The sequence below is a fragment of the Prosopis cineraria genome, unplaced genomic scaffold (assembly GCF_029017545.1).
Source record: "Prosopis cineraria cultivar Desert tree isolate PC_DT_omini unplaced genomic scaffold, ASM2901754v1 PC12, whole genome shotgun sequence".
Classification (NCBI taxonomy): domain Eukaryota; kingdom Viridiplantae; phylum Streptophyta; class Magnoliopsida; order Fabales; family Fabaceae; genus Prosopis; species Prosopis cineraria.
This window is the reverse complement of record NW_026555343.1, coordinates 28,748,837-28,765,040: the sequence shown is the minus strand read 5'-3', so window position 1 is coordinate 28,765,040 and position 16,204 is coordinate 28,748,837. Positions and strand designations below refer to the sequence as shown.

Here is a 16,204-nt window from a genome sequence, read left to right as displayed (position 1 = left end):
CCTAGGATTATTTATTCCCCTTGCATTTCATAACACCAAAATTACCTCCTCTCACAAATGCTTTTAATGAAAATAAGTGCTAACTTAGGGTTCCAAAAATACTTGGACAAGCTCTCTCAAGTCATGAGCAAGTATTTAGTTAAATTAATTGCCCGATCTCTTGTTACAATTAATAAAACTCAATTTTAAACACCAACCCTAATGTGGTTATGCAAGGCTAGCAAGTATATCTCTATCTTACTAGCAAAACTATCCATTCAACATGTAAATATCAAGTTCTTACACAATTTTACCTAAGTTCTACACTCAACCTAGCCCTCTCAAGTGTCAATTAAGTGAACCCAACATCTAAATGGTGGCCAATCATGTAGAAGCATTAAGGAAAGAGTAAAATAAACACATATATATCATTAATCACAAAAAGAGAGGAGAAATATAGTGTTAATCCATACAAGGGTTCTAAATAATCTTAGAACAAAAGGTTTAGCCACTCATAATCATCCACAAGCTACAAATATACAAAATAAGTGAACCCATTTCAGATTACAAGAGAGGAAAGGGAAGAGGAATAGAAAAACTGAAGAAAATGATGAGCTCCAAATGTCTTTAAAGCTTCAATCTCTTGATCCCAACTCTTTCAATGCCCAACCCCTAGCACAACCAAGCTCTAAAAGTGTCTAAAAGTTTGAAGAATTTGTTCTGGGTCGAGGTCTCAGCTTATATGTATCCTAGCCAACTAATTTCTAATAAATGAAACGCAGTATTTTTCTAACAGCGGCGAAAGTTGCGAACGAAAGTCACGACTTTGGGACGACTTTAACAGTTTTGCACTGTTTTTATAGCCAACGAAAATAATTCATTTTGCTTTTGATTTCTTCATCCAAAAGCCTTCCAAAAACATCCACAAAGTTCCAGAAATGCTTCTAATCAAAACTTTAATCAAAATAACAAGAAATTAAGCTAAAAATATCAAATTAAAGCCAAGAACATAAGGCCAAAACAAAATGCACATTATCCTAATTTGGGCAATAAAAACATATACAATTAAACCAAAATGGATTAGAATTGAAGGAAAATGTGATGAAATAACATGAAATTCTAGAGGTTAACACACCCCCAAACTTAGATTTTTACTTGTCCTCGAGTAAAACACGTAATAAAACAACTAGATTGATCAATTATTCATCTACTAAGCATGCATGAAAATATCCTTACTAGTTGCTCCAAATATATATTAAAGAGGATAGCAGTAAAATATAAAGGAATGATCAATTCACAAATTAAGATTATGCTTTTAATAATTTAGAAATGTGTGTGTGTGAGACCAAAGAATGATTTTCCTGCAACTATCAAGTCAAAATGTAACAACTTAATATGTATGAAACAAGCTCAATATCAAGACTTCATATGCCTTAACTCTTCTTCTCTCTCCACTAAAAGATCACTTCATATAATTCAAAATCAATGGGACTTTATAAGCTTCTAGCGTGGCCGAAGGTTTTAGGCTAATTGAAATAAAAGGGTAAATGGAATTCAAAGAACTTGAGATAAATGACAATGAGAAGCTAACCATTCCATCCTTGTTAGCCAAATACTTTCCCCCAAACTTATCCCAAATTCCATTCCTTGTACTCTAAATTTATTGATATTGAAACTCTTTTTTTTTTCATTGCAATTTTTCTTTTTTTTTTCATGTATATTATATTTCTATTTTTTTATACTCTTTTTTTTAGGAGCACAATTAGTAGAATTCCAAACTTCATTCCCATTCCTTACACCCAAATTTACAACAACAACACCTCCTTAAACAACTAAACCAATCTCTACTAGCACACAATTTTTTTTTTATCACTTATCTCAAGAGTAAGGTAGTTCATGGTTTTTCAAGTTGTAGAGGCTAGGGGCTAATGCAGGTTTCAAAAAAAAAAAAATACATAAGATTTTCAATTCTAGGCTCAAAATGGGGTTCAAGTGAAAATGATGCAATAGGTGGGCTTGAAAGGCTCAAACACAATTGAAAGAATGCCCAAATTATATTTTAATATCATGCGAAGTGATTAAAATGCCTTAAGAGATTCCAAGCTAGGTTCTAGAGTTTCTCAATTGAGAAAGAAAATGCATATCAACTTGCCATAAAATTTCCTAACAAAGGCATTCAAATCATTGTCTGATTCAAAAGTGTAAAAAGAAAATTTCACAAATTATAGAAAGCAACCCTCAACTCTGCAAATTAAACATGCCAAAATATTACTCACAACTTCCTATAAAACATACAATTTAAGCAATGTTCTATCATTGGATCACACATTCTGTTCAACAAATAATTTCTCAATCTAGCTCAAATTTCAAAAGAGAGGAACAGTAAATAGCTAAGTTTTAAAATTAAAGTTCATGTTAAATCAACTAAAATAATACCCTCACCCCCAAACTTAAATTAAACAGTGTCCACACTGTCAAAAGGGTAAAATGACGGCCCTCTCTTATGCAACTTAACAACAAAAAAGAAGGTGCATGAGAGGCATAAAAAATTAGAAACCTGTAATAGTACAATTGAGATATATCCACAGGCAGTCCAAAAATACAACTAACTACACCAGCATGTACACAAGTTATCATAGAGTAATTAGTTGCAAAAGATTAGTCAAGGTATCACATATTAGCTATAAAAAGATCAAAGTTAGCCCTACACAAAAGATATCAGAAGATCATTGCTAACCATATTTACCCAAAAAGAACTAATCAACAGCTAATTAGAATTAAAAACAGAAATAAAAGGCAGTAAAGTAAGGAAGGGTGAAGCTAGTCAGCGTGATTGTCCAAGTCTTGGCCAACATCAGTATTGGCCTCCTTTTCTTCCTCTGGCAAGTCTATCTGAAATCTCTGATGCAAGAATAGCTCAATGTGGTAGAGCCAGAAGTCAATTCAATCCAGCTGGCTCTAGAGGCCCTCATGCATATTCTGGATGAGTGCTATGAGGTTGCTCAGTGTAGGCTCAACATGAGGTGGATCAATATGCCTCCTACCATTCACAGCTTGATCTGGTACCCCTCTTGGTCCCTCAGCATATCGAATTTCTCTATAATTGAACTTAGGCAAAGGAGGGAGTATGAGATCCTTCGAGAAAGTGGGAACCTTCTTCTCTAAGCACACTTGAGTAATCAAGTGTGGAAACCCAAATGCTTGCTTGTGATATCTGCTTCTAGGCAACTTCTGTATATACTCAAACATGATTTTTGGAAAGTCAACAGGTTGCCTCATTATCAAGGTATATAACAGGGCAGCTTGATCAACAGCCATATCACTCATATGGGTCACTAGGATCACATTAGATGCCAAGAAGTGCCACCATATATGAGTTGTGCTGTTCAGATTACAGCATAGAATACTCTTGGGATTGCCATAGGTGTCATGTTGCCAAATATTTTTTTCAGGAAGGCATAGCACTCGGACTACATCATCAAATGGCAATTGAGTTCTATCATTCTTGTAAACGGTATATTGGCACTCTTTTATGGAAGAAAGGTTGTACACCTTTCGAAATGTGTCCTCAGTGATCTCTACCCATTTGCCCCATACCTTACATTGCAAGGTATCCTTGCAAGCAACGTAGGCATAGAAAACTTCCATAAGTAGCTGAGAGGCATGGCTCTGTTCACAGATGAGGCTAGTGGCATGATATACATCATGCAAATCATTGTAAAATTTCTTAGACCATCTCAAAAGGAAGGGTCTTTCTTAAACTATTTTTCTCTCCTTCAAATTTTGCTCAAAATAATCTTGAATCGCAGCAGTGGAAAATTGGGTTTTATCCCATCCCGATCCCTTAGAACTTTCACTAACCTCAATGACCTTAGCTTTTTTGGAAAGAGGGACACTTTTCTTACCCATTGCCTACAAGAAAGCACTCAATGCAATACCAATGAGCAACAGCCAGTATAAGGAAGAATAAAGGTTCAAACTTAAAGCAAACAAGATTAAATGAAGCTACCATAAAATGGCACTTTACATAATATGTTTAAACAAGGTCTAGCTTCCACATAACAAATTTAAACTAAGGATTCAAAACATGAAGAGCAAAGCCAAGTCCAGAATCAAGAAGCATGACAGTGAGTATTGAGCACAAGTCACAATCATAAGCTCAAGTTTCATAATGAGAGCATTCAACCAAAGAAATTCTTCAAATATCCTAAGATTCCAAATAAAAAAAAATTTCAATGGTCTCAATTCAAACTACAAGAGTAGTTAGCAGCAGATTCAAGCCAATCCCAATCATAAATGCATCATGAATTTACTGAGCAACAACATCCATTTCATTCCTAATGCAACTTAAAGTTACAAAATAAGAGTTTCATTTAGAGGAAAGTATCTTTTCAGTAAAATTAAGAGAATATTACCAACATTCACACCAAATGATCACAGTGCAAATATGAAATTTTTATCAAAATAGTTTTCACTTTCTACTGCCAAGACTAGCTACCTATGACTAAACCCTCCAATGAAGAAAATACAAAATTTAAGCTCCAAGATAATGGGTTAAACTTCAAGCATCACAATTAGGAGTGAGGTAACACACAAAATCATCAAAACAGTAGCATTACATTCACATAAGTCCTCAGCTCAGTCAAAATCAATTCTAGTAGCAAAAACATACTTGTAGAGGTTAATGCTAGAGAGTTTAAGCTAAACAGAAGCAAGGTAAAGTAGACCAACAAAATAATGTACCTCAAAATACAGTCTCTAACAGTGAGAACACAGTAAGAAGAGTGATTTTAGACCCAGTTAAAGCAATAATCAGAGCCTTGCTTCCAAAAATGAAAGGAGTTTTTTTTAACAGCAAGTGAGCATAACAGCAGCTGGGCAACGACTAAATTCAAGGTTCTTGAATCTTGAACAGCTCAGTGGAGAAAGGAGAGGACACAGTGGAGTGCACAGAGATAAAGGGAGACAATGATGATGAAGATGGAAGGGAGAAATTTCACTGGGTTGCATAGGTTTAGTGCAGAGACAGAAGCGATAGCTGTGGCATGACGGTGAACAATGGGTTTAAGCTACTCAGGGTCGTTGGCATTCAGCTTTGGAGCAAGGATTTAAGCTAGGGAAGGAAAGACAGGGATGAATGGCGAAGAAGCACCCTTAAGCTCCACGAGTAGTTATGGCGGAGAGGGAGATACAGTAGCAGTGGCAAAGGCTATGGCCAGAAGGTTGAACAGTATAGCTTGACGTGGTTGACAGCTATGAAGAAGAAACATGCCGTGGCTTGAACAAAAATGATGGTTGGAAGGAAGCAACGGCTGTACAGTGTTTGAGAAGAAAGGGGGCGACGTTCAGATCTAGAAATGTACTCATTTTTGCCATTGTCGTTCGAGTAACAGCTTCGCCCAAACCATAACTCGAAGCAGAAAGAGGGACAAACGGTGAGAATCAAAGTCGGTGGAAATGAAGGTGGAACGAGCTGCCGGTGGAAATGAAGCAAGGAGGTGACGGTGAAGGCGAGTAAAGGCGTAGATATAGGCCGACGACAGTAGAGGGAGCTGCAGATTTGATTCACCATAAAGAAGGCGGTGGAGGGAGATAAGAAATGAGATGCCATAGCTGCTGGTGGTGGAGGAAAAGAAACAGCGTGCGGCGGCAATGGCAGAAAATGAGTGACTATAGAAACGAGGCAAGAGAGAAAAGAAAAAAAATGAAGGGAGCTGAGGGTTTTTTTTTCAAAATTAAACCAAATTTTTTTTAATAACACGAGCTGCAGACGTTGGAATGGAAGGATAAGAAGAATTTTTTTTTAAACTAAGACCAGCTACAGATGTTGGAATGGAAAGGAGAGGGAGAATATTATTTTATTTATTTTTCTTTTTTTAACCAGCTGCAGAACTGGAAGGATAAGAAGAAGAAATTTTTTTTATATTATATCTATATAAATATATATATATTATTTTTAAATACTATAAAACATAACACATAAGGGAAAGAAAAGAAAAGGATAGAAAAGAAAAAATATTATTAATATTATATATATATATACATATTTTAAAAAAAGAAAATCAAATTTTTTTTTTCAAATAGGTCTAGAGGAGATGAAAGTCGTGACTTTGGATTTAAGCCTGAAATCAAAGTCATGACTTTGACCTTCGACCTTCTCTGGAATCTCAAAGTCGTGAGCCCAAAGTCATGACTTTTGTCAAACTTTCTTGAAAGCAAAATTTTGCAGCACCCTGTTTTCAAAAATCTAATTTGTTTACCCCTTAAAACCTCTTCCAAGTACTCAATTCACTCCAAAATCAATCTCTAACCATCATTCATCAACCATACAAAATTTCCTTCAATTAAAATGCAATCAACCCCCAAAAAGAACCATTTTTCATGGGAATCAAGTCACAAAAAATTACATTTACTTCAATAAGCTTAAAATAATTACCAAGACAAGTTTATAAGCATAAAAACAACTTAAATAACTTGAATTCCTTGAAATTTTCCTTCCTTTTGTGCTTTTTTGTTCTTTGGCCACATTTCTTGCTTCTCCAAAGGCTTATACTTCCTCATATCTTCTTGTTAACCTACAAAAGAGATAAGATCACACATAAGTTCACCAAAACAACTAAACTATAAAAGAAAAATTCAAAAGACAAGGTTTAAAACTTGGGTTGCCTCCCAAGTAGTGCTTGTTTTATAGTCATTCAGCCTGACTCTTCTTTTCTTTAAGAGGCATCAGATAAGGGTAAGGTGATTGCTTCACGATCTACCTTTCCACCCCAGTAATGCTTCACTCATTGCCCATTGACTTTAAATCTTTCTCCTTCACTACTCTCTAGCTCAATAGCACAATGAGGGAATGCTTGGACCACATTGAACGGTCTCGACCATCTAGACTTGAGTTTGCCAGGAAATAATCTCAATCTAGAGTTGTACAAGAGTACTTTTTGCCTGGCTTAAATGCTTTGCATAAAATTTTCTTGTCATGCCATCTCTTTGTCTTCTCCTTGTATTGCCTAGCATTCTCATAGGCATTTAACCGAAATTCATCAAGTTCATTCAGTTGGAGAAGTCTCTTTTCACCCACAGCCTTAAGATCAAAGTTGAGCTTTTGAATAGCCCAATAAGCACCATGTTCGAGCTCTACTGGTAGATGACATGCTTTCCCAAAAACTAACCGGTATGGAGACATGCTAATATGAGTTTTGTAAGCCGTTCGATAAGCCCAGAATGCATTATTAAGTTTGGTGGACTAATCTTTTCTTGCCACTCCTACCGTCTTCTCAAGTATCTTCTTAATTTTCCAATTAGAAATCTCAGCTTTTCCATTAGTTTGAGGATGGTAGGCAAGTGCAACTTTGTGCTTGACACCATATTTCTTCAAAAGAGATTGAAATTGATTGTTGCAAAAGTGGGTACCACTATCACTCACAATAGCTCTTGGTGCTCCAAAGCAGGTGAAAATATGCTTCTTCGAGAACTTGAGCACCACTTTAGCATCATTAGTGGGAAATGCCATCGCTTCGACCCATTTTGAGACATAGTCTATAGCAATAAGGATATATTGATTGTTGAAAGACATGGAAAATGGTCCCATGAAGTCTATGCCCCACACGTCAAACAATTTTACTTCAAGCATGTTATTGAGTGGCATTTCATTCTTTCTAGAGATGTTACCCATCCATTGGCACCTATCACACTTTAAAACAAAGTCATATGCATCTTTGAATAAAGAGGGCCAATAGAAACCACTTTGCAAGATTTTAGATGCTGACTTGTCACCCCTGAAGTGGCCTTCATAGTTAGAAGAATGGCAACATCTTAGAATTTTTTGTTTCTCACACTTAGGAACACACTTTCTAATCATTTAGTCGGCACATTGGCGAAACAAATAGGGTTCTTCCTAAAAATACAACTTAGCATCATGGAGAAACTTCTTCTTTTGATGAAACTTCAAATCAAAGGGCAAGATGCCACAAACAAGATAGTTGACAATGTCTGCATACCATGGTGTTTGAATATTGTCAACCTTAAAGAGTTGCTCATCAGGAAAAGCTTCATCAATAACATTAGTTTAAGTTGAGCATTAGTACTCAACCTAGAAAGATGGTCCGTTACTTGATTCTCAGTACCTTTCCTATCAATAATCTCCAAGTTAAATTCTTATAGAAGTAGTACCCATCGAATTAACCTTGCTTTAGACTCTTTCTTACTGAATAGGTACTTCAAAGCTGAATGGTCAGTGTAAACTGTCACCTTAGTACCTACAAGATATGATCTAAACTTGATAAAAGCAAACACCACTGTAAAAAGCTCTTTCTCAATCATGATGTAGTTTTCTTGAGCATCATCAAGTGTTCTGCTATCATAATAAATTGGATGAAGTACTTTTTCTTTCTTTTGGTCGAGCATAGCACCTACAGCAAAGTCACTAGCATCACACATCACAATGAAAGGCAAATTCCAATCAGGAGCCATCATGATAGGTGCAGACACAAGTCTTTTCTTCAACTCTTCAAATGCTTTCAAGCATGAATCATCAAATTTAAATTCAACCTCTTTCTCAAGAAGAGTACAAAGAGGCTTGACTATTTTGGAGAAGTCTTTAATGAAGCGGTGATAAAATCCCACATGGCCAAGAAAACTCCTCACACCCTTAACATTAGTAAGTGGAGGAAGTTACTCAATCACTGAAATTTTGGCTCTATCTACCTCTAAGCCATTTTTGGGACTCTATGGCCAAGAACTATGCCCTCCTTAACCATGAAGTGGCATTTTTCCCAATTCAAGACTAAGTTGGTCTCTTCACATCTTTTCAACACATGGGCCAAGTTGATCAAGCACTCCTCATATGAATCCCCAAAAATCATGAAGTCATCCATGAAGACTTCCATAGTTTGCTCAATCATGTTAGAGAAAATTGCCATCATATATCTCTGAAAAGTAGCCGGTGCATTGCATAACCCAAAAGGCATGTGCTTGAAAGCAAAAGTTCTATAAGGACAAGTAAATGTCATTTTTTCTTGATCCTCTGGAGCTATGGCAATTTGGTTATAGCCTGAATACCCATCAAGGAAGCAAAAGAATTCCCTTCCAGCTAATTTGTCAAGCATTTGGTCGATAAAGGGAAGAGGAAAATGATCTTTCCTAGTAGCCACATTTAGCTTCCGGTAATCTATGCATACTCTCTACCCAGTGACAGTGCGAGTAAGAATTAGCTCATTATGGGTGTTAGCAACTACAGTCATACCTCCCTTTTTTGGAATGCATTGAACTGGGCTCACCCAAGAGCTATCAGAGATAGGATAGATAATGCTTGCCTCAAGCCATTTTAAGATCTCCTTTTTCACAACTTCCTTCATAATAGGATTCAACCTTCTTTGATGTTCCACGGAAGTTTTATATTGTCTTTAAGGAAAATCTTATGCATGTAAATTGAAGGACTAATACCCTTTATGTCGGCAATAGTCGATCTAATAGCTCTCTTTTGAGCTTTCAAGACTTCCACAAGTTGCTCTTCTTATTGTTCATTCAAGTCCGTAGCAATAATCACTGGCAAAGTGTTGTTAGCTTCCAAATAGACATACCGAAGATGAGAAGGTAATGTCTTCAACTCAAGAGATGGTGGCTCTTCAATAGAGGATTTCAAACATGGTTTACCAAGAGAAGATAAATCTAGAGATTCAAATTGGACACGGTTTCTAGGATAAACCGGTGATGCATTCATGATAGCCATACACTCTTCTCCATCTTGAGTCTTTAATTGAGCTCTTAGCAACAAGGCTTCCAAAAAATCATTATGAATTGCCTCATTGAATTCTTCTTGTGCAACTTGATCAAGCATATCAATAAAGAAGCATTGCTCAAGATAATTAAGAGATTTCATCAACTTGTGTATATTAAAAGTGACTTGCTCATCATCCACCCTTATAGTATGCTCACCTTTTTCAACATCAATTAAGGTTCTAGCAGTTTTCAAGAATGGTTTTCCTAAGATAATAGGAATATCATGATCCACCTCATAATCAAAGACAATGAAATCAATCGGAAAAATGAATTTATCCACTTTTACAATAACATCTTCAATAACACCACGTGGATAAGCCAAGCTTCTATCCACTAATTGCAAAGTCACGGTTGTTGGTCTAGCTTCACCTAACTCCAATTTATTGAAAATAAAGAGAGGTATAAGATTGATATTAGCACCAAGATCACATAATGCCTTACCCAAAAATTTATTTCCAATATGACACATAATTGAGAAGCTACTGGGATCCTTCAACTTTTGAGGTAGTTGCTTAATGATATCTGTACAACTCTTGGTTAGAGCAATCGTCTCAAACTCATTGAACTTTCTCTTTTTAGAGAGCACATCTTTCATGAACTTAGCATATTTAGGCATTTTCTCCAAAGCTTTCACAAAAGGAATGTTGATATGTAATTACTTGAACATATCAAGAAACTTTTTGAATTGGCCATCTTCTTGTTGCTTCCTAAGCCTTTGAGGAAAAGGTGGTGGAGGCACATATTTTGGCTTAGCCTCTTGTTGCTTTTTCTCATCACTAACCTTTTTGGCTTGATCTTCATTCTTTTTCTCTTCTTGATTGTTCTTCGAGTTGTCACGCTTTTCAACCATAATTTCTTCATTAATCACTTCATCATCAACAACTACCTTAGTACCACCACTACTCACACCACTTGCACTTGGCATAAGAACTTCAGGTAATTGTGTCCCACTTCTCAAAGTGATTGCTTTACACTCCTCCTTACCATCCTTTTTAGGATTTGGAATGGTGTTACTAGGGAGATTATTTCTTGACATAGCATTCATTTGCGAAGCCAATTGCCCCATTTGTACTTTGAGATTCTTGATTGCGGTATCATAAGAGTAAGAGTTGCCTTAGTTTCAACTCTTGCAGACTCTTGATTACTCAAGATTTGTACTAGCATCTTTTCCATTCTAGACTCCTCTTCCTTAACCAGCATTGGCTTTGGTGGAGCTTGAAAACCCAAAGGGTGAAGTGTCTTGACATTAGAGGATGAAGGTTGATTTGAAGAATTCCCTTGACTCCATGAAAAATTAGGATTATTCCTCCATCCTGATTATATGTTTGAGAGTAAGGGTTGTTGTGAGGGTTTTGAAACTTGCCCATATAGTTAACAGACTCAGTGGTCATATAAAGAGGACATTGATCGAGCATGTGTATATCATTTCATTGATTACACACAGTTGGAATGGCTTGGACAGCATGCACATTATGAGAATTTCTCCTTTGCATTTGAGATTCCAACACATCAAAACGCTTGTTCATTGCATTCAAGATGGATACAATTTGGGAAGAGGAATCATCTTTAGCACTAATCACCATTGATGTATTCCTTCTATCCGTGTTTTGATTGTTGTTCATAGACAATTGGTCTAAGAGGTGAAAAACTTCATTAACAGGAACATTCCGATATCCCCTATTTGTGATAGAATCAACCATGGCCTTCGAAGATGGATTCAGATGATTACAGAAAATCTGAATCACTACCCATTTGTCCACCCCATGATTAGGGTATTTCTTCATTAACATCTTGTATCTCTCCCAAGCTGCAAAGAGATATTCCTCTGGATATTGCTTAAAGCTAAGAAATTCATCTCTTGCTTCCACCATTTTATCATCAGAGAAGAATTGGGCTCTAAACTTGTTCTCAAGATCCTCCCATGAACCAATTGAACCTTCGAGAAGATTGTTGAACCATTCTTTAGCCTTGTCTTGTAAGAAATTGGAAATAACCACAAGCGCAAGACATCTTTAGGCACCCCGTTTTGTTTGAAAGAATCACATACTTCCACAAAAGACATTAAGTACTTGTTAGCATCTTCATTGAATAGACCATGAAACACACCATTCATTTGAAGCATTGTGATCATGGCAGGCTTGATCTTAAAAGTATGTACTTAAAACTCCGGCATTTAAATACAAGATTGAGTACCCCTCAGATTTTGGTTAGCAAAGTCATTGATTGAGGTGGTGTCATACTGGTCTTCTGCCATGTTTCCTAATTGAGTTTTAGGAGTTCTTTCAGAATTAGGAGACTCAGCTTCTTCAAAGATTGTCAATCCTTCAAGTATCACTTCTAATCCTTTTGGGCTTATGACTTGCATATGCCAAATGGGTACCTGAAGAAGAAAACAACTAAAGAAGTATCAAACTAAAACAAAAACACTAAACAAAGACAAAATAAAAATCTAAAACTAATATCTACAAAGCTCAAGTGAAATCTAATATCACTAGTCTAAGGTTGACCATAATATTTTCAAAAGCAAATCCCCGGCAACGGCGCCAAAAACTTGTTGCTTACCGCAAGTGAATGGGTCGTAGCAAGTAATATAAGATGAGTAAAGTATTGTTCCCCAAGGATTTGTTTAAAAACAATGATCAAGCAAAAGACTAAGCAAATTTGATTAAGTTGAGCTACACATAGTTAGGTGAAAATGATTTGCAAATGAAACTAACACTGGAAAATAAACAAAGTGAGTGATTCACAAACTTCCAACAAAAATTGAGACATAGAATTATTTATCCCCCTTGCATTTCATAACACCAAAATTACCTTCTCTCACAAATGCTTTTAATGAAAATAAGTGCTAACCTAGGGTTCCAAAAATACTTGGACAAGCTCTTTCAAGTTATGAGCCAGTGTTTAGTTAAATTAATTGCCCAATCTCTTATTACAATTAATAAAACTCAATTTTAAAGACCAACCCTAATGTGGCTGTGTAAGCTAGCAAGTATATCTCTATCTTACTAGCAAAACTATCCATTCAACATGAAAATATCAAGTTCTTATACAATTTTACCCAAGTTCTACACTCAACCTAGCCCTCTCAAGCATCAATTAAGTGAACCCAACATCTAAATAGTGGCCAATCATGTAGAAGCATTAAGAAAAGAGTAAAATAAACACATATATATCATTAATCACAAAAAGAGAGGAGAAATATAGTGTTAATCCATACAAGGGTTCCAAATAATCCTAGAACAAAGGGTTTAGCCACTCATAATCATCCACAAGCTATAAATATACAAAATAAGTGGACCCATTTCAGATTACAAGAGAGGAAAGGGAAAAGGAATAGAAAAACCAAAGAAAAGCTCCAAATGTCTTTAAAACTTCAATCTCTTGATCCCAACTCTTCCAATGCCTAAACCCTAGCACAACCAAGCTCCAAAAGTGTCTAAAAGTCTAAAGAATTTGTTCTGGGTCGAGCTCTCAGCTTATATGTATCCTAGCCAACTAATTTCTAATAAATGAAATGCAGCGTTTTTCTGACAGCGGTGAAAGTCGCGAACGAAAGTCATGACTTTGGGACGACTTTAGCAGTTTTGCACTGTTTTTATAGCCAACGAAAATCATTCATTTTGCTCTTGATTTCTTCATCCAAAAGCCTTTAAAAACATCTACAAAGTTCCAAAAATGCTTTTAATCAAAACTTCAATCAAAATAACATGAAATTAGGTTAAAAATATCAAATTAAAGCCAAGAACACAAGGCCAAAATAAAATGCACATTATCCTAATTTGGGCAATAAAAACATATACAATTAAACCAAAATGGATTAGAATTGAAGGAAAATGTGATGAAATAACATGAACTTCTAGAGGTTAACAACTTGATATGATTTCTGAAGAGTTGGCTCTATAAGAGAAGGGAAGTCGCACATTTCTTCATGCAGTGGCTCATACATTATCTAGAAGAGAAAAGAAGACTTTTTGCGAGTCGCTTGCTACTGTTAAAGTTCCAGAGGGGTACTCTTCAAATATTAAGGGCCTTGTGTCATTGAAGGATTTGAAGTTGAAGGGTTTAAAGTCACATGATTGCTATGTGTTGATGGAAAATTTTATTCTAGTAGCTATACATTCTATTTTACCTAATACGGTTCGAGCGACGATTATAAAATTGTGTTTCTTCTTTCAGTCTATATGTAGTAAAGTGATTGACTTAACAAAATTGCTAAGATTGCAAAGCCGAATTGTGTTAATCTTGTGCGAACTTGAAATGTATTTTCTGCTTGCATTCTTTAATATAATAGTGCACCTCACTATTCATCTAGTTAGAGAGATACAAATGTGTGGCCTAGTTTTCTTGAGATGGATGTATCTATTTAAATGTTACATAAAGATACTAAAGGGATATATGAAAAAGTGAAGTCGACCCGAAGGTTGTATAGTTGAACAATACATTTGTGAGGAGGCAATTGAATTTTGTATTGAATACTTATCAAATGTCAACCATATTGGTCTTTCGACTTCTCGGCATGGTAGTAGAACTGATGGAGAAGGAATTATGGACAATAAAGTAGTTACAATCTCCAACTTACAATGGGAACAAGCACATTTATATGTACTATACAACTCTGTAGAGGTTGAGGAGTATGTAGAGATGCACATGGCCAAGTTTAAGCGGGATAACCCTAATATATCGGAGATTTGGTATGCAAACAAGCATAATCAAACAAGCATAATAAGAGTTTTAAAGTTTGGTTGAAACAGCACATTCTTGAGAAGTTAACTGTCAATCTTAACTTAGTTTCTGAAAAATTAAAATGGATGGCAAGAGGTTCAGATAAACAAGTTCTTTCCTTCACTGGCTATCTCATTAATGGGTACACATTTTACACTAAAGAGCAAGATGATCGAAGCACAATGCAAAATGGTGGTATAACTCTTATAGCCCAAGCAATGCATATATCTAATACTAAAGACAAAAATTCCTTGTGTGAAAAAATGTCATACTTTGAGGTAATTGAGCACATTTAGGAATTAGATTACATCAAATTTCAAGTTCCAATTTTTTGTTGTAATTGGGTTGATCGAAAAAATGGTCTTAAAGTTGATGACTTGGGGTTATTAATGGTAGATCTTAATAGAGAAGGTTATAAAGATGAGCCTTTTATTTTGGGTTCACAAGGTCACCAAGTGTTTTTTGTTCCTGATCCGGCTAAAGTAAATTGGTCTATCATTTTATTGAATAGTAAAATAAATGCAGATATGAATGATTCTATAGTTGAAGATGATCCCTTTATAGGAATATCATTTGAAAGTTACTTCATGAAGGATGAAGCCTTTTATATGAGAAATGATTACAATGAAGGTATTTGGCTTTCAAAGAAAAGAGGTAGAAGCATTCAAGCAAAGAAGGAGAGCAAAGATAAGGAACGTACAAGAAAAAGAAAAAGAACAATTTAAACTTGTAGGTTACTTGTTTTGTGTGATTTAAAAATTTATTATTATTTATTATGTGCTATATTTGTTTTGTAATGTGTGATTTACATTAAACCTGTAAATTACTTATTATGTGCTTCATTTTTTTATATTGTTATTTATTATTTATTTTGAGTTTTACTTTTGTAGGTAAATGGCTTCTCAAAGGAGTGCTGGTCTCAGTGGACCTAAGAGTGCTGATCCTAGCATTGAGATGAATGACCAACAAATTCAGTAAGAAGCAAATCAAATAACTAGAGGATTGACATTGATAACCGAGGTGAATAGAAGAAGGGCTGTTGGACAGAAATATGAAGTTGAATGGAATTTCAAAGGTCAACCTATCAAAACCAACAGAAATAAATTCATTAGCTACATAGTAGTTGTGGCGAAAGCAAATGTGCTGATTACAATTAGGCACTGGAACAAAGTTAGTCTAGCTACAAAAAATTATATTTAGGAGCAAGTAGAGGTAAAATACTTTACTCACATATTGTAATTAAATGAAATTACTTGATCAAAAATTTAATTAATTGTCTTTTTTTATAGTCAGCGTTTGCAATTGATGCTAGTTGGATGAAATTTGTCATCCAACAAGCTAGAAAGGCAATGCGGACATTTCAGTATTTTGTGGGAGCGAAATACATTAAAAAATTAGGAGGAAACATTAGTGCTGAGGTCTTCGACTTGATAAGGCCATTAGTTTCACAAGAACAGTGGGATGAATTTGTTGCTCAACGTCTCGAGAGATAATTTCAAGTAAGAATAATAAGATGAATTAATTTTTTATTATTGTCGATATATTTAATTTTATTGATATGATTCTTTATGTTTTGCACAGGAGTTGAGCCACAAAAAGAAAGAGTTGCATGAGAAAGATCTATACCCTTACAAGAAGGGGTGCATACGATATGCAGGAATTGGACAACAAATGGTAAGTTAATATTTATACTATATAATTTTACCTTATGTTATGGATATAT

The 16,204-nt window shown here is 35.4% G+C and overlaps 1 pseudogene; it reads right to left on the bottom strand.

Annotated features, from left to right (window-relative positions):
* Positions 1-2,937: 2,937 nt before the first annotated feature.
* Positions 2,938-11,546, bottom strand: LOC129289218 (uncharacterized; annotated as a pseudogene).
* Positions 11,547-16,204: the final 4,658 nt, after the last annotated feature.